The sequence below is a fragment of the Tachyglossus aculeatus genome, chromosome 14, assembly GCF_015852505.1.
Source record: "Tachyglossus aculeatus isolate mTacAcu1 chromosome 14, mTacAcu1.pri, whole genome shotgun sequence".
Taxonomy (NCBI): domain Eukaryota; kingdom Metazoa; phylum Chordata; class Mammalia; order Monotremata; family Tachyglossidae; genus Tachyglossus; species Tachyglossus aculeatus.
In genome coordinates this window covers 9,397,365-9,420,106 of record NC_052079.1, presented here as the reverse complement: position 1 = coordinate 9,420,106, position 22,742 = coordinate 9,397,365, and the positions used below count along the sequence as shown (strand labels likewise).

The 22,742-nt window shown below is 44.5% G+C and overlaps 1 non-coding gene across 1 annotated transcript; it reads right to left on the bottom strand.

Moving 5' to 3' along the window:
* Nucleotides 1-502: 502 nt before the first annotated feature.
* LOC119937405 lies at nt 503-640 on the bottom strand. Its single transcript, XR_005454074.1, has one exon. It is a non-coding gene; the product is annotated as a small nucleolar RNA SNORA7 (small nucleolar RNA).
* Nucleotides 641-22,742: the final 22,102 nt, after the last annotated feature.

The window sequence follows — 22,742 nt, the reverse complement described above, 5'->3', positions numbered from 1 at the left end:
GTAGATATAAGATAATCAAGTCTGACACAGTCCCTGTATCACCTGGGATTCACCATCTAAGAAAGAAGGACAACAGGCATTTAATCCCCAATTTACAGATGAGGAAACTGAGGCACAGAGAAGTGAAGTCACCTGCCCCAGGCTACATGGCAGACAAGTGGTGGAACCAGAATTAGAACCCAGATCCCCTGACAGCCAGTTCTCTCTTCTTTGTACAAGGCCACAATGATAAGGTTAAAACCTCCTTTTGACCAATTGTTTAAATGTCTAAAGCAAGCCATCCAATCTCTTGTTCGGTCTTATGCCGCTGAATCGTTTCTGACCCATAGCAACACCATGGGCACATCTCTCCCAGAACGCCCCGCTCTCCATCTGCAATTGTTCTGGTAGTGTATCCATAGAGTTTTCTTGGTAAAAATACAGAAGTGGTTTACCATTGCCACCTTCCGCGCAGTAAACTCTAGTCTCTCATGCCACTACTGCCCAGCATGGGTGAGTTTTGACTTGTAGCAGATTGCCTTCCACTCACTAGCCACTGCCCAAGCTAGGAATGGAATGGGTAGGCCTCTGCTTGACTCTCCCTCCCACAGCCGAAACTGGTAGAGTACTGGAAACTCTCCAGGAGCGACCCTGAGAGGGGATCCAATCTCTTACCAGAGTAAAATGTCCTGACTGTTTTTTCACCTTTTCCCTTCCTGTGCTCTGGAAGAGGTAGTACTGAGCACCAGAAAAACAGACTGGAGGCGGGGATATGAGGGAAAGCAAGGGGCCTGGATAATCCACAGCCTGGAAACTCAGTCTGAGTTCTTAGTTCTAATCAGTCAACAGTGCAGTGAGTGCCATTTCACAGGCTGTGGGATGACCTATCTGAAATGAATTAGAGGTCAAAGTTCATTTCTAGTGGGGCTTCCTTCGTGACTTGGATGTGAGATGTGATTGATCCTTATGGGCCTTACAGAAAGAGAATGTCTAAAACATAATGTCAAAAAGGGAGTGGGAAAAGGCTAGGTAATCAGAGAAAATGATAGAGCAAGATGAGAAAGAGTCAGATACCCTTGAGAAAGCAGCTGAAATCCAGTTGAAATTGTCTACAGTATCAGGAGAAAAATATCATTAAAGTGCAATATAAGTCAGGGCTGATGTAGGATAAAGATGACAGACTACTTCCATGATTGGAGGAACTGAAACTCCAGTAGAAAAATACTGCCACTTCTTGCACATAACGGCAGGGGTATTACCTACATCTCTATTCCAAAGCAACTTTCCCACTCAAGACCCCACTTGGGCAACTCTCTCTTTAATAGTGATTAGCGCCAGCCTCTCCAATGTAAAAATAAATGCCTCACACGATTTTTGCAACTGACTGGGGGACATAAGAGGTGCTAGAGCTATTGTAGTCAGTTACTGTTCCATAAAATTAAGGCGTGTATGAACAGTCAGTGTTCTGTTGTTATTAGGAGTGAAACTCCCCACATTTTGGCTGTAGATCCTCTTTAAGACAAGGAAATGCTGACAACTTCTGCATTCAGATTTGTCCTCTGCAAAGCCCCCTTCAACCTGAGCTTTCCCTTTCTCAATGATATTCTTTCACTTTATAAAGAAAAAAAATCTGTTATGCCTCCGTGGTCTACTGTTTTATCAGTCTCAGACTGTCTTGGGATTTTGGGGGTAATCATTCATTCCTTATAATGGTTCATATTTTATAAGGCACAGAGGCTTGCTGATAGACTTATCAAAGTGCTCATTATCCTATGGATTCATATTTGTTTTTTGTCTTTCTCTGGCTCATCATTCATTAATGATACCAACAGACTTGTCTTTTGACTCTGAAATTCCCTTTTTCATTGCTCATAATTTATGATGAACATGGCCTTGTGTGATAAAGACCCATCAAAGGCATCATTATTCTGCATTTATCTGCACTGAACTGTCTGTTTCATCTATTAGTCTTTAAAAGGTTCCACATCTTTCTGTATCTGGCTATATTCTTCTAATTCATCCAGTCTCTATTATCTGCCTCTGCCTTAAATTATGGGTCAGAAAAACCACAGTCTTCAAATTCTCTTTGACATTCAAAAATCAAAAATTTCTTCTGCAACCCTTTTATTTTGGTAAAGATGGCAAAAGAATATTATTTAGCACTTCTGATGCCAAGCTGACCCACTGCACTTATTGCCTCTAGTAATGCTTTTCTATACAACATGTACCAAAATATACTGATTTGTCCTTCAGTTGTTTTAATCCTGTGTTCTTTATCTGCAAGTGGTGTCCCACACGCTTCCCTTTCCCTCCTGCCGCAAGCCATTGTATTTCAAGCCATGCTTTGCTTTGATAAATGCTTTGCTGATACCCTTTCCTTGGTGGCCACATTAATGAATGATGAAGAAAATGGCAGGGGGGTTGGGAGGGGGAGCAGGGAGGAATTAAGGATGAGCCCACAATCTGATCGAGACAAAATTTGGGAATTTTCTGGAAAAATACTAGGTAAACACCTTCCCACCTCCTTCTCAGGGGAGCTGGGTATTCCTGAAAGACCCCAGATCTTGGGAAACAGGCAGGTGCCCTGAGGGAATAATACTATGTACACACACGCACAGACACACACACGCACAATATTATTGAGTGATTCCTGAGTATAGAGCACTGTACTAATCTCATGGAAGAGCACAATAGCCATTCCAAAGGGGAAATAGCATTCATTTTCACTTGGCATTGTAACTCTAACCCCATGTACCAAAGTCATCCAGGACACCCTGTTAGGTCTTTAAGTTCTTTGTGGACAGGAAAAAAGGACAACAGTGCTAGGCTTTTGCTCCATTTAGTGTTCCACACAACAACCAATCCCCTTATTGTTTGAGAGGTACTTTACCTACTAGGGGGAAAATCGCTATTCACGTCATAGAGACTTGTCCCACTTCTGGTAAAATACTCCACTGACACCGCCCTCAGGAATTCAGATGAGGGATTTTCAGAGTGAGCAGCCAAACCGATGCTCTCCTGTGCCAACCTAGTCTGTCAGAGGAAATCTTTTAAACCTTCATCCAGAAATTAAATGGTTATCGATTGATAGGGAAGATGCTGCAACCTTGCAGATTGAATTAAGAAATGTTGCTGGACACAATTAAAATTCTTCCAAGGCAGCCCCGTATTCAGAAAGCATTTTTGACAAAGCTCCATCTCTGAGGTTAATTACCATTTTTAAGGTCCAGAAATAATAGATTAAGTGGAAAGTTGGCTCCCACAGTTAAGGACAGGGACTGGGAAGTAAGCCTATGCCATCTAAAAAATAACACAGACCAGAATGCAAAAATGATTGAAGTCCTACTGATGCCTCTGTAGCAGGAAACTCAAATAATGGCAATCTGGTCTTCTGCCAAGGGATGACCACGATGGGGAAACTAATGACACTGCTCAGAGTAATGGGAGACGACTCGATGGAGGCCAGAGGTAAGGGAGGAGAAGTGGATAGTGAAGAAGCTCAGTGCTTCCTCACTTGGCCCAGAGCCTTTTCTTCACTCCCGGAGAGGGTTGTAGGCTCAGTGTGAATCCTCTCTCACCCCCGACTCACCCGCCTGAAAAGGAGGCTGGAAACAGAGCTTGCTGCCTTAGTTTTTACAGTGTTGGAGAGGAACTGGCAGTGACGATCAGGAACTGCTCTGGCTAGAGCAGAGCAGCGAAGAACCAGAGGGGCACCTGCCTCCATCCAAGCAGTAAAGTAATCCAACATCCGGCCAGTGATACTACAGAGTCATGGGATTTTTCACCTGCTATCTTAAAGTTTGGGCTGTCTTCCAAACCTTAGATGGTGAGTCCCTGGCAGTCAAGCAATGACATCTCAATCAGTTTTCATGTACTCTCCCCATGTCACACCATGTAAGTGTCTAGATGATGGTGGGGGTGGAGCAGGGATGGTAACAATGTTGGTGGCAGTGATGAAGGTGGTGGTAGTAGTTGGATGGTGGTACAGAGGGGGGTGATGCTGTGATGATAGTGATGTTGGTGACAGTGGTCGTGATGGTAAGGGTGGGATTATGGTAATGGTGGGATTGTGAAGCAGTGTGGCTTCGTGGAAAGAGCCCGGGTTTGGGAGTCAGAGGTCATGGGTTCTAATCCCGGCTCTGCCATTTGTCAGCTGTGTGACTGGGCAAGTCACTTAACTTCTCTGTGCCTCAGTCACCTCATCTGTAAAATGGGGATTAAGACTGTGAGCCCCACGTGGGACAACCTGATAAGCTTGTATCTATCCCAGCACTTAGAACAGTGCTTGGCACATAGTAAACACTTAACAAATACAGTTATTATTATGGTGGTGATGGTGGTAGTGACAATTGTGGCAGAGGTGATAATTGCAGTGATAATGGTAATGTGGTGATGACAAACCCAAACTGAGCTCCCCCAAACATCACAACACAGTGTCTCTGAGTAGAAGAATGGATGACAGCAGGACTCCCATGCAGTTGCCATATGCAGACTGACGGGATTTGCACTCCAGCAGAGGGAGGCAGAATAAATAATTTAAAGACAAGTGAAGCACAGTGTCAAGCAATGTGGTGTCACAGTGGGCCGCTGGGAGTCAGGCAGGTGACGTTCAGGAAAGGGGCACCTACACCAGTGCAGAAAGGAACTATCTTTATATGTATCCCAGCGCAAATGGGCTACAGATTTTGCACTGACCTAACCAGCCACAAATGACCCCACCCTCAGGAGGTCCTCTCAGGAAACGCAAGACTGCGGGGTGCCAGAGGAAGGACTCAGGGTATAAAATAGAAAACAGTAGAGGAAATGTTGTCGCAAATGCTGATGCATCTGCTGGCAGCCAAAGGGCTACAAATTAACAGCTCCCCTGGTATCTAGTCACTGCAAGCCTTGGCTGCTTGGCCACCCTCCACTCCCTCCTGTTACTCTGGACCAACATGTTTTCCTAGGGCACTGTGGTGGGGGGGGGGGGGAAGGGGGCACCCACAAGACCTTAAAAATCAGTCCTTTGAGAACACAGCTCGATATGCGAACAGCCAGGAATATAAAAGAAGCATAAAAGGTCACAATGACTCATTCGATGAAGAGATGCCCTAGTACCTTTACCACTTAATTGATGCATAAAAGGTTGTGGAGATTTATGAACATCAAAATCTAAATGAAATTGGATCTTTGACATGTTAGATGATCTCTCCCCCCTTTCCCCACCCCACCAGAATACCTAGGTGCCTTTTGATTTGTCACAACTGGGAGATGCCGAGAGGTGAGACACTCTGGAAGAAGCCATTAAATAGTTTTTGATGGTGTGTCAGTGCAGAGGGAAAGTAATTGAAGAACCAAATTGTGTACATGACATGACATCTCAAAATATTTACACAACAGAGGCCACGTCAATCTTTTCTTCTCAGAGCCCTGATGCAAGTATGCATTTATTAGTCAGGAAATGATATAATTCAATCATTTAAACCTTCTTCCCACCTCCCTACCTCCCCATTCTAAATGAGACTCGACAAAAGATATTTCCATCCTTCTGTTTGTAAATGAATATTCAAATCAACTATGATTTCCTTTCTGTAAATGTCACAGAGATTATGACGAGCCAAACTTCTCTCCAATTCCTTACCCAGTGCCCTGCTGAGAGAGCTGAAGAATAAGGAAACAGCCACCTTTTCCCAACAAGCACACCAAAAACAAAGGGGTTCATTTTGTCTCAGCAACTTGCTGTCTGCAGGGATAGTTCTTCATTAATACGCTGGCTCTCAACAAGTCTTATCCTAAGCCAATTCTTAGTTTTTCTCCCATTGGAGGACTCAGCAGTAGGCTTCAGATTGCCAGTAGAAGTGGGATTGTAGCTGGTGAAAGCAATCAATCTGTCAGTGGCATTTGCTGAGTGCTTACTCTGGGAGGATCACTTGTACTGAACTCTTAGGGGGAGCATGAGAAGCTTAGAATCTTGCGGGGGAGACGGACACTGAAATAAATTATGGGTAGGAGAAAGGAGCAGAGTTTAAAGATATATATATACACACACACACACACACACATATACATATTAGTCAATTGGGGAGGGGAGAGACGAATCCCTAAGTGCTTAGCAGGTAAGGACTTAAGCGCATGGACGGTGTAGTATGGTGGGGAAATTGGGCAGGGAGATGAGAGATTAGTCAGGGAAGGTTTCCCAGAGATGTGATTTTAGTAGGGCCTAATAGAGCAGCATGGTCTAGTGGAAAGAGCAGGGAGTCAGAGGACCTGGGTTCTAATCGCAGATCTGTCACTTGCCTGCTATGTGACCTTGAGCAAGTCACTTAGCTTCTTTGTGCCTCAGTATTCCTATCTGTAAAATGAGGAATCAATATCTTTTCTCCCTCCTACATAGAATGTGAGCCCGTGGTGGAACAGGGACTGTGTACAACTTAATTGATTGTGGGCAAATCACTCTAACTTCTCTGTGCCTCAGTTACCTCATCTGCAAAATGGGGATTGAGACTGTGCGTGCCATGTGAGACAGGGACTGTGTCCAACCTGATTAACTTGTATCTACCCCAGCACTTAGAATAGTGCTTGGCACATAGTAAACACTTAACAAATACTCTTATTGTTCTTAATTATCTTGTATCTACCCTGGTGCTTAGTACAGTGCCTGTCTCATGATAAGTGCTTAATAAATGCCATTATTCTTTGAAGATGAGAAGAGTTAGGGCTTTCCAGGTGGGGGGGAGGGCAAGATCAAGGGGTCGGCAGCCAGAGAGATGAGAGTGAGGAACAGTGAGTAAGTACTAGAGGAGCCAAGAATGTGGCTTGGTTTGTAATGGGAGAGGAGAAATGGGCAATGCCCTACTTAAGAGATACTGCCGTGAGCATTTGCTTCTGCCAGTAGAGTTGGCTGTGATTATAGCCTAAAACCTAGCTGGATTGGGAAGTTTGCAGGAGAGGTTGGGGTCACAGCTCAGGGCCAACCTCAGCTGCGGTGGGAGTAGGAGGTCAGCTGTGCAGGAAGAGTGGAATTCCTCTCATAATAGCAATTGTAATAGTTGCGACATTTGCAAAATGATTTCCTTGTGCCAGCCACTCTGCTAAACACTGGGGTAGGTATGGGATAAACAGATTGGAAACAGTCCCAATCCCATTTGGGGTTCACTGTCTAAGGAGGAGGGAGAAAAAGTAATTTAATCTCCATTTTATAGAAGATGAGCCTGAGGCCCAGAGAAGGTAAATGACTTGCCCAAGGTCACACAGCAGACCAGAAAGGGGTGGAGCCAGGTTTAAAGATAGGTCTCCAGACTTCCAATTCTTTACTCTTTCCACTAAGCATTTGGCACGGAATGAAAATTAGGACTAGCCCTGCACTTGAGCGTCCCGTAATCTGAGTTGGAGTCTAGTTGTACTCCAGGAGAATGCGAGCAGGACCCTGAGAGCCTCCAGGAAAGGGTGGGACAATTCTGCATGGAATTTTAACCAAATTAGTGGCCCGATCACTGAATTTGAAGACTTTGCTAGCTGGAAGGGCTGTGGGAATGCCTCATTATTATTTTTATTGGAAATATGTGACAGTTTTCAGGTAAGAAAAGTATTAAAAGCATTCATCATTCTCCAAACAACAAGAAGTAAGATTTTTGCTTTGCTATCAGTTAATGAGGCAAAATATTAAAACATTAAAATGAATCCAGGCCCATCCATAGCTTTAAACTGGAGATTAAGAAATCACATCCTACTTAAGCAATTATAAGGAGGGCTGAGACAGAGACCAGTCTCAGAGTGAACTTAATGAAACAAATAAAATGCCCATTGGGGAGGCAGGGAAATGAATAAAGCCAAAGCAGTGCTGGGCTTGCCAACTGGCCAAGTGAGCATTTGGTAGTCCAGACAGTCTGTCAGTCAACTGTATTTATTGATTACCTACTGTGTATAGAGCAATGCACTCTAAGCACTTGAAAGAGTAAAGAGAATTATTAGACATGATTCCTGGATCAGTGCTCTGCACACAGTAAGCGCTCAATAAATACAAATAAATGAATGAATGAATGAATGAATGAATGAATGAATGAGTGGATCTTATAATGCAGCCAGGGAGGCGGACACTATGGTTATTACAGATAAAATGAATTATTTGAGCATATAAAATATGAATGTAAGTGCTCAGGCAGGTTGTGATCTGATGTATCTGATCTCTGTTTCAGTTCCAGGGTGGCCCCTATGGGAGCTTCATAGGCCTGCCCCCTGCTCCCCCCCCCCCACCCCTCTCCCTCTCTCTTTCCCTCTGAAAGTGGGTGGCTCTCTCCGAAGCCTTGCTCCATCCCCTAAGGACCAGGACTACTTCTAGACTGAGCCCGTTATTGGGTAGGGATTGTCTCTATCTGTTGCCAAATTGTACTTTCCAAGTGCTCTGCACACAGTAAGCACTCAGTAAATTCGATTGAATGAATGAATACTCTGAGTCCATAATAGACAACCCCTGGAACCTTAGTCTCTGCCCTGGTTCTGACTTACTCCATGCTAGCCTCGGCCCAGTTACGGTCCTCCTCTCACTCCTAACCACACCCTCTCTCTCCCGCTTTTTGAGCCTCCTCTCCTGCTAGGATCCAGGACTGGGGAAAACTAGTCATGTCTACTACTACCCAAGACCCCGCCCCAGGTCTATCGGAGATGGAATAGATACAGGCCTCTGTGGGGACCCCACCCTGCCTCTGGGACACATATCAGAAAAAGCCCCAATCCATATTAGTAATAACTGTGGTATTTGTTAAGTACTTACTATGTGCCAAAGACTCTACAAAGAGCTGGGGTAGATACATGATTCATTCATTCATTCAATCGTATCATGATCATGATCGCATCATGCCATGATCATCAGGTCCCACCTGGGGCCCAGAGTCTCAGTAGGAGGGAGCACACATATTCATTCATTCATTCATTCAAACGTATTTATTGACCGCTTACTGTGTGCAGAGCACTGTACTAAGCGCTGGGGAAGTACAAGTCAGCAACATATAGAGACGGTCCCTACCCAACAACGGGCTCATAGTCTATAAGGGGGAGACAGACAACAAAATAAAACATGTAGACAGGTATGGAATCCTCATTTTGCAGAAGAGGGAACTGAGTCACAGAGAAGTTAAGTGACTTGCCCAAAGTCACTCGAGGTAAGTGGTAGAGCCAGGTCTGTACTCTTTCCACTAGGCCATGCAGCTTTCTGTATTAATAACTGCATAGTACAGTGCTCGGTAAATACCACTGATGATTAACCATATCATCAGTTCAAATTCCATTCCTAATGAAATGTTTTTAAGAATTAATTGGAGTGTTTTGGATTACCCTGAGATGTCCCAAGCCTCCAGAGTTCCCTGTTGGGTCAATACATCAAGTTTTCTTTCAGCAGGGAGCACAAATTGGACAAAGTGAGTCTGTGATCCCATATTTCTGAGAATTGCTCTGAAAGCTAATGAGGAGTCATATTCTCATAGAAAAAGCATTTAGGTGCTGTCCTGCACATACTCTTCTCATGATTGATGCAGAAAAAAGTGACCCATTTCTTGTACTGAATTGCCAACTAAAGGTACTGTAGTCTGAAGGTATATGCACCTCACCAGGTCTCTGGTCTCTCCAAAGCTTAACAGCAAGACTGGACCCGAATGCATCATTCCTCCATGGATGTCTAATGAGTTTCAAGTCCAACACCAATTTTGGGATGGCAAAATGTGATTTCTTTCCCAGAGGAAATAAAACAGCTGAAAGCCTTGTAAGATTTACTTGGCATTTGATCACCCTTGAGAAATAATATTTAGATGAATAAAACCAACCTGATGCACATGAATGAAATATCTCAAAATATTTGAGGTTGGATTTTCAGGAACTCCATTAGGTGTATTCAGAACCAGTTATACTTCACACCTTTTCTCTCTTCTTCTTCCCCTTTAGACTGTGAGCCCCATCTGTAAGCGTCTAACAAATGCCATTGAACAATGCCATTGCTCACTCTGTGCAAAGCACTGTTCTAAGCACTGGGGAGGTTACAAGGTGATCAGGTTGTCCCATTGGGGCTCACAGTCTTAATCCCCATTTTACAGATGAGGTAACTGAGGCACAGAGAAGTTAAGTGACTTGCCCAAAGTCACACAGCTGACAGTTGGTGGAGCCAGGATTTGAACCCATGACCTCTGACTCCAAAGCCCGTGCTCTTTCCACTGAGCCACACTGCTTCTTCCAAGCTGGGGCTGCAGGTTCTTCCTGGAGCAGCTCTTGTTGAACACTCTTGTGTCCTTTGGAGACAGATTCAAGACTAGGTTGGCATTGAGCCTCCTTACTAAATCTGGGCATTGTTAGTAATAGAGCATTTTCATTTGATACCAGTTGACTTTCATTGCTGCCCATTTCTCCCCCTCCCATTCCAATAGACCTTCCCTGCCTCAGTCAAAAGGTTTTTACACTGACAGTACATTTGAAGTCCTAACTTTTTTTCTTATTCCTTTCCTTTCTTTCTGTCTTCATTTAGGATGTCAGCAGTGCTACCAGCATCAGGAAATGAATTTCCAGTCAGAGCTGTGGATCAGATGGAGATTGGCTAATTTCATGAGTCCCCAGACCTGCTATCTACATGACACCTGGGAAAATTAGCCCTAAAACTGAAGCAAGGACTGGCTGACAGACCTCTTCCCGGTGAACGATGCAGCGGAAACCCGCAGTCCCACTTCAGTCTTCCTGGGAAGTGGGAACATGACAGAAGGCAGTCCTACATCAAAGGGGATTCAACAGTGGAACAAGGATTTCCATTCCAGGTAGGTGATATGCACCCAAACAAAGCATTAATAGGGAGGTCTGTTTCATCTCCTCTGGGAAAGGAGTGTTTCAGCAGTCCAATACCACCGCTCTCAAGTGGGATTTTAAACATTAAACAGCTCTTCAAGGGAATCTAAACACTCTTTGATAAACATCTCCACTTGATGGGGAATCCGTCATGCAAGAAGGCCTAATGTGCTTCCACTACAGAGAAATGCTTGAACATCACAAGAATTAGAGCTTCTCCCTTGCATTAGGGAGAATTTATCAGGCTGTATCCAGCCTGTAAGACTAGCCAGATAACACCAAAATTGCAGTTATGGCGTATGTGTCCATTCTGCACATAGTAAGCGCTCAGTAAATACGATTGATGATTCTGCTTTGACTTGTGGTAGAAGTGGTAGTGGTAGTAATTATAGTAGTAATAATGCAGTAGTAACATTTTCAAGGGCTCATTGGGTGCAGTGTACTAATGTGCTCCTTAGCTACAAAGAGCTTACACTCTATAAGGGAGAGACATGAACATATTTGCTAATAGAACAGTATTTACTTATACTAATCAAATGTACAGCTGAATAAATGTATAATCAAGTTCATCAGTGTCTGAGATGGCTGGTGGGTTCATTTGACTTCTTAGACTGGGAACTAATTTTAGGGAAGGGTTATTGGAGGAGGTGGAATTTAATGAAGGCTTTGAATGTGGAGAGCAGAGGTCTGTTGGATTTGGGGTGGGAGGAATTCCAAGCTAGGGGAACAGCAAGAGTGAGGGGATGGAGGCAGAAGAGGAGAGAGTGAGTTTAACTTGGGAGAAATGAAGAGAGCTAGATGGGGAATACTGGCTGAAGAGAGAAGTCGGGTAGGTGGGGTGTATCGATGGAGAGGAATATTTGTTGGTTGGGAAGAGAGACATGGGAAGCAACCAGAGGTTTTTAAAGGGAGGAGGAATGTGTGCATTTATTCAGGTCTTGGCACAGTGTGCTTCATGAAGTGGAAGTGTGAGTCATGAGGGAGACAGGAACACCACTTCATTTCCAGTTCGACAAGAACGGGTTCATGGAGGACGAAGAATAATGTTTTAACCTTCACATGGAGCCAGTCACTTCAGAGAAATAGTCACTGTTTAAATTTGAAGAAAATAGGTTTGGAAATCTTGTGGCTTACTCTGCCTATGCATATGCATTCATATTTTTACTAGGTTCTTGATGCTGAATTATGATACGGGGCCACTTCGTCATTACTATATTTAGTCCATTAAAGGATGAGAATAAAATCTCCTCACAGGCCTACTGACCAAAATAAGCCCTGGGAATGTCAAAATTAGACTAATGAGTCCAAAATTTGGTTCATTCTGAGTTTCATTGGAAGAAAGTTGAGTGACAGATTGCAGGGCTAGAGAAGAGCTTTAATAACTTCAGAAATATTCACTCCTCTTAAAATAAAACACAAATTTCCTTCTTCTTGGAGGATGTTGATCCTTCCATCTGTGATATTTGTAATTTTAGTGTTTGAGCTAAAGTTGTTCATAGACAGTATAATTTTTTTGAATAAGAATGTTAAATATGTATTTTCTTGCACTGTGGTAACTAAAAACTAACAGAGCATTTTAAAATAGATCCAACTTTGGATGTAAGCATCATGGAAAAAAAAACATTTGATCACAAATTAAATTTTCACTGGATTCCTCCTGGATCCTTGGACTGGAAGGGAACTTAAGGGTCCAGTCCCTTTCTTCTGAGTGAGTTCATCCTAAAATGCTCCACAATGATAAGACACTGTCCCAATTACTGAGGTCCTTCCCCACTCTTCAATTAGTGGTATTGATTGAACACTTACTGTGGGCATAGAACTGTACTAAGGCCTTTCCTGTCAAAACTGGTTCAAAAACACCCACATAGTTGTCCTTGGGTTCTAAAATGATGCAAATGGCAGAGATTTTCACTGGGGTAGTTGAATCCTAACACATCCTGTCCATCTAAGTTGAGATGTAACAAGCATTGCTTTTGATAAGGGACATCAAAGTGTCTCACAGGGCCTCATTGTTTGTGATCCTGTATTGCCTTTTGATTTTCCAGATCTCCACTAGATTGTAAGCTCCTGGATTGCAGGGATCATGTCTACTAATTCCGTTGTACTGTCCCAGGTGCTTAATGTAGTGCTCTACACACAGAAGACATTAAATAAAGAGTATTGCCTGAAGATTTGTTGATTCCATATTGTCCATCAATATGGAACTGCTCTAGATGTAAAACGTGGTAACCGTGGTAGGTTCAGGGGGTAGCTGCTCTCAGAATACAATTCCGATTGTCTGGAAAACTCCAACTCAGGAGGATGAGAGCATAATCAAGATCCTCAAATAATAACACTAATTATGGTATTTGTCAAGCACTTCTGTGCCAGGCACTGTACTAGCACTGGGATGGATACAAGCAAATCGGGTTGGATATGGTCCCAGTGGGGCCCAGTCTCAATCCCCATATTACAGATGAGGTAAATGAGGCACAGAGAAGTGAAGTGACTTGCCCAAGGTCACACAGCAGACTAGTGGGGAAGCCGGGATTCAAATCCATGGCCTTATTACACCCAGGCCCATGCACTATCCATTATGCCATGCTGCTTCTCAGACCCATTCAAAAGCTCTTATGTACTGATAGTTGTACCCATTGTTCAATGATGAAAGGGAAGACAAGGAGGAGGAAGCCCAAGTGAAGAAGGCTGGCATACAGAATGTGGTGTCATCATGGCATCCAGATTCTGATTCACCTGAAGGGGCACAGGGCAATTGTAGGATCCAAGCTTCTGTAATAGGCCACTATTTTCCCAGGGCTCAACCCAGGCTATAAAATGCAGGCTATAGAAAGAAATGGATTGCACAAAGCAATTCTCTCTCCTAGCCAGATGGGTTCATAAGCAAGCCCCCCACCCCCCAGTGCACTGTGGAGAGATTGCTGCCCAGTGACAATTACATGAATTCCAGAAAATATTCACGTCCTGGCAGTGTTGGTGCCATCATGCTTCATAAAGTGGAAGTGTGAGTCACGTGGGAGAGAGGAACACCACATTTCCAGTTTGTCGAGAGTGCGTTCATGGAGGATGCAGAATAATGTTTTAACCTTCACATGGAGCCAGTCACCCCAGATAAATAGTCACTCTTTAAATTTGAAGAAAACAAGTTAGGAAATCGTGTGGCCAACTCTGACTGTACAAATGCATTTTTATTTTTACTAGGTTCTTAATGCTGAACTATGATACTGCTAATGCTTCTTCATTAATCTTTCTTTGTTTTCTCTTATCTATGAGATACCTAGGAAATGAAACGCTAGGGTTTTGTGCCATTGTGAATTCTCTCTTGTAAACACACCTGGCCTTGGTTGAGAAATGCAAACTGAGTCCTCTGCCTGGACCTCGGAGCAGCTCATTTCCCCAGGGAAATCAGAATTAGGGGATTGGAATGCCATTGCCCTTGGTACTCTTTAGGCCTCACTGGAGAATCCAGCCCAACTCTGGACTCCATAACCACAGAGACATGAGGAAGTCAGAGGAGAATGTGGTGAAGAGCTGTGAAGATGATTAAAGGGCCAGAGAATATGGCCTTCCAGGGAAACTCAAAATAGCTGGCGTTGTTGAACCCAGAAAAAAGAAAGTTGAGAGGCGCTTTAGTAGTACTCTTCAGTTGCAAAAAAAAGCATTAGGAAAGACAGTAAGGGGTAAAATGCTTTGTCTTGGTTTCACTGAGGTCAGAATCAGGAAAAGAAGGCAAGCTTTGGTCCAAAGAAATGAAGAAGGATTACTTGGCAGAGAGAGTGAAGCGATGCCCCAGTTGGCTATTAAGGGAGATGATGAAATTGTTCATTATAACCAGTTGTTGGGATGGCTTCTGTGTAGCCTGAAAGCAGAGGGATAGACTAGATGACCTCCTGAAGCTCCTGCCAGTCTGAGGATTCTGTACTCTAGATTTCCCATTTGGTTCTTTCAGAGAGGGTCAGTGAAGGTTCTTGAAATAATAATAATAATGATAATAATAATAATGATGGTATTTGTTAAGCACTTACTATGTGCCAAGTACTGTTCTAAGCACTGGGGTAGGTACAAGTTATCAAGTTGACCCATATGGGGCTCACAGTCTTAGTCCCCATTTTACAGATGAGGTAACTGAGGCATAGAGAAGTTACGTGACTTACCCAAAGTCACACAGCTGACAAGTGGCAGAGCAGGGATTTGAACCCATGAGCTCTGACTCGCAAGCCCACGCTTTTTCCACTAAGCCATGCTGCTTCTCCTAAGCCATGCTGTGAAATCCTCACAATCTCCACCCCCACCTTTTGCCCTTCCTGCAGTTGTCCCTGTGATGAGTCTGAATGGCCAAGAAGATCTTCCCTGAAAATCTGCTGGCTCCTTCAATCAGTCAGTCAATCAGTGACATTTACTGAGTGTGCTTTTGCACATAGTAAGCTCTCAGTAAACACGATTGAATGAAAGAAAGCTTATTGTGCTCAGAGAACTGTACTAAGCTCTTGGGATAGTACAGTACATTAGAGTGGGTAGACATGTTCCGTGCCCGTGAGGAGCTTGCAATCTAGGGGGGAGACAGCCATTAATATACATACATGAATTATGAATATGTTCTAAGTTCCAGATCCAGTGTTTCATTTCCTGCTTTGAACCCCGGCACTGTGCTCCCTGCTCCAATAAACCAGCGAGCCATGATAGAAGGAGACTTAATAGCAAAGTGTTTGATAAAGGGGCCAGGGCTGGCAGTTTATGATCCTGAGCCAGAAAGGACATGTAAGCCCACCACGAATGAAGCGCTCCAATTAGGGAACCACACAGTCGTGCCACTCCAGACAAAGAAAGGGAGATTCTGCGGGTTAGTCATTGTCTGTCACAGGCTGACACTATCTGTAACCAGGTATTAGATTAGTCAGGCTTGGGAATTCCTATAGATAATTTTGGTTGACTCTCAAAATCATCAAAGTGATCCATCACTGTTAGAGAGTAATGATAAGCCGCAGAGCATAAGAGCCGGGAGCTCCTGTACTGATGGAAGGAACGATTGGGAAATAACAAAGAGACCTTTTAGGGATTTCCTGTTTATCTGCAAGTCTGATGGGCAGTTGTCTGCTTCAACTGACACATGAGATAGGAGAGTCTAAGGCCTCTGGTATAGTGCATTTTGCACAAAATCAGACTTGGGCTCAAATTGTCAGCGTTTTCCCCAAATTCTGTTGGACCCAAGTGGGAGAGAAGAGCCTCTGTAAATTCAAGACCCACCGTTTGATTCATGCATTCATTCATTCATTCAATCGTATTTATTGAGCGCTTACTGTGTGCAGAGCACTGTACTAAGCACTTGGAAAGTACAAGTTGGCAACATATAGAGACCCAACAGCGGGCTCACTCACCTTGGTCTCCACACTGGCAGATCTTCAGGCCACTTTCACACCAGCCTCTGCCAGCTTTCCGATGGGTAGTGAAGCCTTTATGACAGGGTTTTCTACCTCTTATCCTTTCAATCAATCCATCAAACTATGGTATTTGTTGACCATTTGCTCTGTGAAAAACACTGTACTAAGTGCTTGGGAGAGTATAATACCGTAAAGAAAGTAGATGCGATCCCTGCCCACAAGGAGCTTACAGTCTAGAGAGCTGGACAGCGTGCTGCCTAGCCCTGCATGTGGGTTGTCGGTTTCGATTAGGCTTTTGTGTGTAGTTGTCCTTTGTATTCCAAGATGACACCTCTGATGGTGCAGTCCAGCTATGGTAATAGTAATTATGTTATTTGTTGAGCACTTATTATTTTAATGGTAATTTTTATGGTGTTTGTTAAGCACTTCTTACGTGCCACCCTACTAAACACTGGGGTAAATACATGCTTATCAGGTGTCACAGTCTTAATCTCCATTATACAGATGAGGTAACTGAGGCCCAGAGAAGTTAAGTGAAACTGAGGCCCAGAGAAGTTAAGTGACTTGTCCAAGCTCACACAGCAGAAAAGTGGTGGAGCTCGGATTAGAGCTTTGTGCAGAAACGCTCTGGGCATGTTACTCCCCTCCTCAAAAATCTCCAGTGGCTACCAGTCAACCTACGCATCAGGCAAAAACTCCTCACTTTCGGCTTCAAGGCTGTCCATCACCTCGCCCCCTCCTACCTCACCTCCCTTCTTTCCTTCTACAGCCCAGCCCACACCCTCCGCTCCTCTGCCTCTAACCTCCTCACTGTGCCTCGTTCTCGCTGGTCCTGCCATCAACCCCTGACCCACATCCTCTCCCTGGCCTGGAATGCCCTCCCTCTGCGCATCCGCCAAGCTAGCTCTCTTCCTCCCTTCAAAGCCCTACTGAGAGCTCACCTTCTCCAGGAGGCCTTCCCAGACTGAGCCCCCTCCTTCCTCTCCTCCTCCCCATCCCCCCTGCCCTACCTCCTTCCCCTCCCCACAGCACCTGTATATATGTTTGTACAGATTTATTACTCTATTTATTTTACTTGTACATATTTACCATTCTATTTATTTTATTTTGTTAATATATTTTGTTTTGTTGACTGTCATCCCCTTCTAGACTGTGAGCCTGTTGTTGGGTAGGGACCGTGTCTATATGTTGCCAACTTGTACTTCCCAAGCGCTTAGTACAGTGCTCTGCACACAGTAAGCGCTCAATAAATACGACAATGAATGAATGAATTAGAGCCCATGTCCTTCTGTCTCCCAGGCCTGTGTTCTATCCACTAGGCCAGGCTGCCTCTCTCTGTGTTATTATGTGTCAAGTACCATTCTAAGGACTGAGTGCTAGGGATGTGTGTATGTCCAAAAAGGCTAATGCACAACCCACAGTCCGACTCACACTGGGCACACAAAAAATATCGTTCTCTGTTATGTTATTGTATGTATTGTTTGCAGAACCTGGCAGTCTTTTCTCTTTTGCCACCTTGTTTCTCTTTCCATGCAAAAACAGCTACTCCTTTCTTGATGGCAACCCACCATGCAGGTCTGACCTCTGCAACCGATTCCCAGTTTTCCACTGGGATGCAGCACTGTCTGCCCTTCAGCACTTTCTCTGCCCTCCTTGCTTTCCATTTCTTAATTTCAGTTCTCCAGACAGCAGCCATTTGGGTCTCCCGCTGTCGCTCATGCTCATCACCTATCCCACCCAGCTTTGGTATGCGATGGTGAGCCTAGCTCTGATGCTTGGAGGCTGTCTATGTTCCAGAACTTCATTAGTCATGATCTAGTCTCACCATCCGCTATTGAGCCTGGCTCATAAGCGAAGCTGGTGATGCTCAAGAAGCCAGATGAAATGCCTGTGTGTGGTCCAGGTCTTTCAGCCATTGAGAAGGTTAATTAAGTTTAAGCCTGAAGCAAAGGGATTTTTGTTTTAATAAACTCTTTCTTTTTTAAAAAATTTTGGTATTGGAGGGAATGTCCATCAGCTTGTATTAGGAACAGTATCCCAAGGTTCCTAATTTAAAGCCATACCCCCAAATATCTGTAAATTATCCAATTTGAATACATGTAACCTAGGGTTCTTCCAGGCTGGAGATGGAAATAATAATAATAATGATGGTATTTGTTAAGTGCTTACTATGTGCAAAGCACTGTTCTAAGCACTGGGGAGGTAACAAAGTGATCAGGTTGTCCCACGGGGGGCTCACAGTTTTAATCCCCATTTTACAGATGAGGTAACTGAGGCACAGAGAAGTTAAGTGACTTGCCCAAAGTCACAAAGCTGACAGTTGGTGGAGCCGGGATTTGAACCCATGACTCCTGACTCCAAAGCCCGTGCTCTTTCCACTGAGCCACGCTTTTCCAGCTCTGTTTCCAACAGGATCCTGGAAGAAGCACTCATCTCCATCCATTTTATAGCTCTTTCTGAGACAGTTTTCTGAAATCTGATCTCTCATCTTCACTAGAGGTTATTGAGTCCAGAGTCATTTGGCTTCTTGGTTGACCTGCATATCTGAGAATTGTGCTACTGGGTCAATAACCCAGAGTGTTTCTTCCATCTGTGAATGACTTCCAGTGCCCAGCTCTCTGCCGAGTCCAGGCTTACAGTCCAGCTGAGCCCACACAGAGTTTTCTGTATGCTGCCTTGCACCCCTTCATCTCCATCAGAAGTACACAGGAGCTTGGGAAGGGCTTCGCGCTTACTGCCCGTGCTTCTGTTCCTCAACCCATCCCAAATCCCTAACCATAATGAGAGTTCTGCATCTTCACCATTGAATCAGGACAATGGTGTGTCTCTGCCATGGCTGTCTCCATGTGGAATGTACTGCCAGTTGCCTCAATCCAGTGGGACCTAAATCAGGGCTTTAGTAAACCAGAGGAAACAGATGGGTGTCTGATATCCTTCGATAAGTTAAAGGAACTGTATAGGTTGTAGATTAAATGTTTATTAGCCCTTCTAGCTGCCAAGACTCTGTAACTCACTGATAGGCATGAACTGTAGCTACAAGAAAGAGGCTGCTTTAACTCTCAAGGACTTCCCTAAAAATTCAAGGTTAGACGGAGCTAACCTAGAGAATAATTACTTGTCCAGACGTGATAACACACTCCAGCGGAACAAAAATGACAGCTTGATTCACAGACAAATACATGTCTAGCTTCCATTTTTTGGTGGAGCGATAGACGTCTTTAAAAAGCTTCAGCAGGGAACATCCTGTCAGTTTGAAAGGTCAGACGCTGCAGTGTATCAGAAGAAATGATGCTGCCCAGATCAGTGAAGGAAACGAAAATGATTTCATTACCCTCATTCATCCAGCCTGTATTCATTCTGCTCCCCTCGCCTCGGCAATTAGGACACTTTTGTAAAGGAATTAGTGATGGCCTGACTCAGTCCAGTGCAAATTAAGATAATGTGTGGAGAATAGGAGTGGGGAGTGGGGTGGGGGTGGGGGACAGCCAGAGTTTTAATTTTTGATGCCCAGAGTGCTGCACTCAGGAGAGAAAGCAAAACATGTTGCACACCTTGGCTAAGGGGCCATCGATCTGCTGTATTCTACCATCGATGTTTTGTTAATTTATGTTTATTTCTTCAGAACACCTTCCAAGTTCTGTGGTACTGGGTAGGGTGTGGGCAGAATTTTATGGACCTTCCCAAGGATGCTGCTGTCTCGGACATTTGGAACTAGGGGCCGGAGAGGATTAATCTTATGTCCATCATTAGACTGTCTATCACTGGCCTTTGATAGTAATCACTGAATTTATGAAGTGCTTATTGTGTGCAGAGTACTGTACTAAGCACTGGGCACAAATATCCATGGAAGAATCAGACACAGTCCCTGGCCCTCCAGGGGCCCACAATCTAAACAGAAAGCAGGGAGGGTACTGATGACAGATACATAAGGAGAGATAAAACAAGAGTACAAAAACCAGCATAAAAAGTGAGGATGGGGATAAGCGCCAATAATAAATTTAAAAAGCAGTAGGGTGCTGCAGCTAGAAAAGCAGTTTTGAGTTTTGTAGTGGGATTGATAAAACAGAAGAGAGAGCACAGCTCTGGGCGCGGTCCTGAGTTCTAAACCTGCTTTTACCATTCATTTGGCCATCGTGTTTGCCATTCCTGGGCCTCAGTTTCTTCTTTGAAATGGCAGTTGAACAAAAGGAATTATCAAGAGACCTGTCATTGGCGGGGTGGAGGGGCCCAGGAGGTGTATGGCTGTTTCCACTGGTGCTATTAAAAAACTCATGATTTGGGGATCACTTTGTGTCAAAAAAGTGTGCCCGTTGTGGCCTATCTTCCAACAGGAAGCTCTCCCCAGTATTAAAAGCTCACGGGCTTAAGATATCCTTTTAGACTGTGAGCCCACTGTTGGGTAGGGACTGTCTCTATGTGATGCCAATTTGTACTTCCCAAGCGCTTAGTACAGTGCTCTGCACATAGTAAGCGCTCAATAAATACGATTGATTGATTGATTGATTGGTGGGTGGGTCAGAACACCTCTAAGGAGGTAGAAGAAAGCATGCTCTTGGATTGATTTGCTCCATGTAGACAGCCCAGTTGAATCACTGAGGCCAAAAAATCCACTTTGGCCTGTGAATGATCTGTTTGAGTCAGATCCAGCTCATGGAAGTCAGCAACACATTGTATTTATTTTAAAGGAGTGAGCTTGGGTAGGTGGTTGCAGGGAGGGGAGGAGAGGGTGGAGGAGGAGTCACCTAAATTGGTCACGCCCTCCAACCCTAGGCTCTCAAGAAGGTAACTAGGAACAAAACCAAAGCAACCATATCTCACTAGTAAGCCCGAAGCACAGGGAGCTGGCATTATTTAAGTTGCTCTTTGCAACGTGCAGCTTAGTCTATGTCCCCCGTGATTTTAACTCTTTGTAGTCAGAAGAAAATAACTTCTTCAAGAAGGGAAAAAGGTGCTAGGTAATGGAGGGTGTAGAAAATTCTGCTCTGCAGTTAAGTAACAAATGGTAAGCTTCAAAGCAGAGGTGTGTATTGGACTGATTATTAGTAAAGAGACACAAAGGCACAGGAGCTGCTGGATTTATCACCCATTCCTTTGAGTTTTTCTTTTCTCTTTCATCTTCAGCTGCTGAGGAGAAGCCGGCAGAGTTTATTGAGCTGCTGGGGCTCTTGAATGTTGAATGGGAAATAATGAAAGTCAGAGGGCCAAAGGTTCAGCTACTTTAAAAAAGAAAAGTCGATCCTCCCTCGGCTCTGCTGACCTGGTGCGGGTGATCTGTGCTGGGAGGCGAGAGGTGGGGAAGGAGGCCAGGCAGCTGGGGAGCTGGAGGAAGGTGGGTTTGGGAAAGAGAATCTCAGAAAATTCTCTGATACAGCAGTGACTTTTGCTGCATTGTTGGGAGTTACATGCAGTACTCGACTTTGCTGTCAGGATTCAAAAAATTATAAGCAACCTCAACCCCTCTAAGCCCTCTCCTCCAACAGTGACCTCCCTGGTTTGGGGCCAGTGATTTTCTGGCCCTTCTTCCTTCTCATCAGGAACTTGCCCCCACTTTCCTGTCTTCCCAGTTTCCCCATGCTGCTTTCCCCATGACTTTTCTATTCCCACCTTCTGGGTTTGCAAAACTGGAAAGGTGGGGCTGGACTTGGGTAAGTAGGGGAAAGGCTGGTGCTGGCCGTGGAGAAGGAGGAAGTCCTGAGGGAGAAATGGAAGGGGGGGCCTGGGAGGAGACAGTTGCTGTGGACCTCCTCTCCCATGACCAGTGCCACCTGCTCACCCTCACATCCTACTCCATTCTAGCCCTGTCCCTGTGGCTTTGCAGCCTCTGAAAGGCTGGAGTTGCAGTGCATAGATGTAGCCAGAGGTAGTAATGGTGGTGGCAGCAGCAGTAGTAGCAGCTAGTAATAATAATTGTAGTATTTGTTTGACGCTTGTTCGATGCTGCTCTGTATCAAGCACTGTACTAAGCACTGGGGTAGATACAATATAATCAGGTCAGACACCGGCCCTATCCCACAGGGAGCTCACAGTCGAAGTAGGACGGAGAACGGATGAGGAAACAGAGGCACAGAGAAGCTAAGTGACTTGCCCAAGTTCACCCAGCAGGCAAGTGTCAGATCTGGCATTAGAACTCAAGTCTTCTGACTCCCAGGCAGGTGCTTCTTAGAACCATATAAAAATAAATAGTTTCAAGAGTAGAAAAATCGCAAAGGGAGTGAGGAGACAGGGGAAGGAGAGGGAAGAGGGAGATAAGGCAAGGTCTAGATGTAGGGAAAGGGACAGGAAAGACATGATTCGGGAACTTGGGTGGGTGGGGCCAGGTTCAGGGATAGAATTGTGTAGTTTTACTAATATGGTGTATCTGTAAACCCAAATGGAAATCAGTTTGACAAGGAAGTGAATTCCACCGGGCTGTCACAGAAACACTCAGAATCTGCTTTGGGCTAAAACCAATAATGGCGACCGGGTTATCTGGGGTGAAGACAAGCTCCCACCAACAATGAGTCTCCCATCCTGGATCAAAATGGGCTAATCAGAACTGGAACTCTAGGGGACAGGGGCTTGGAACGCAATATCGAGGATGAAGGTACTGGA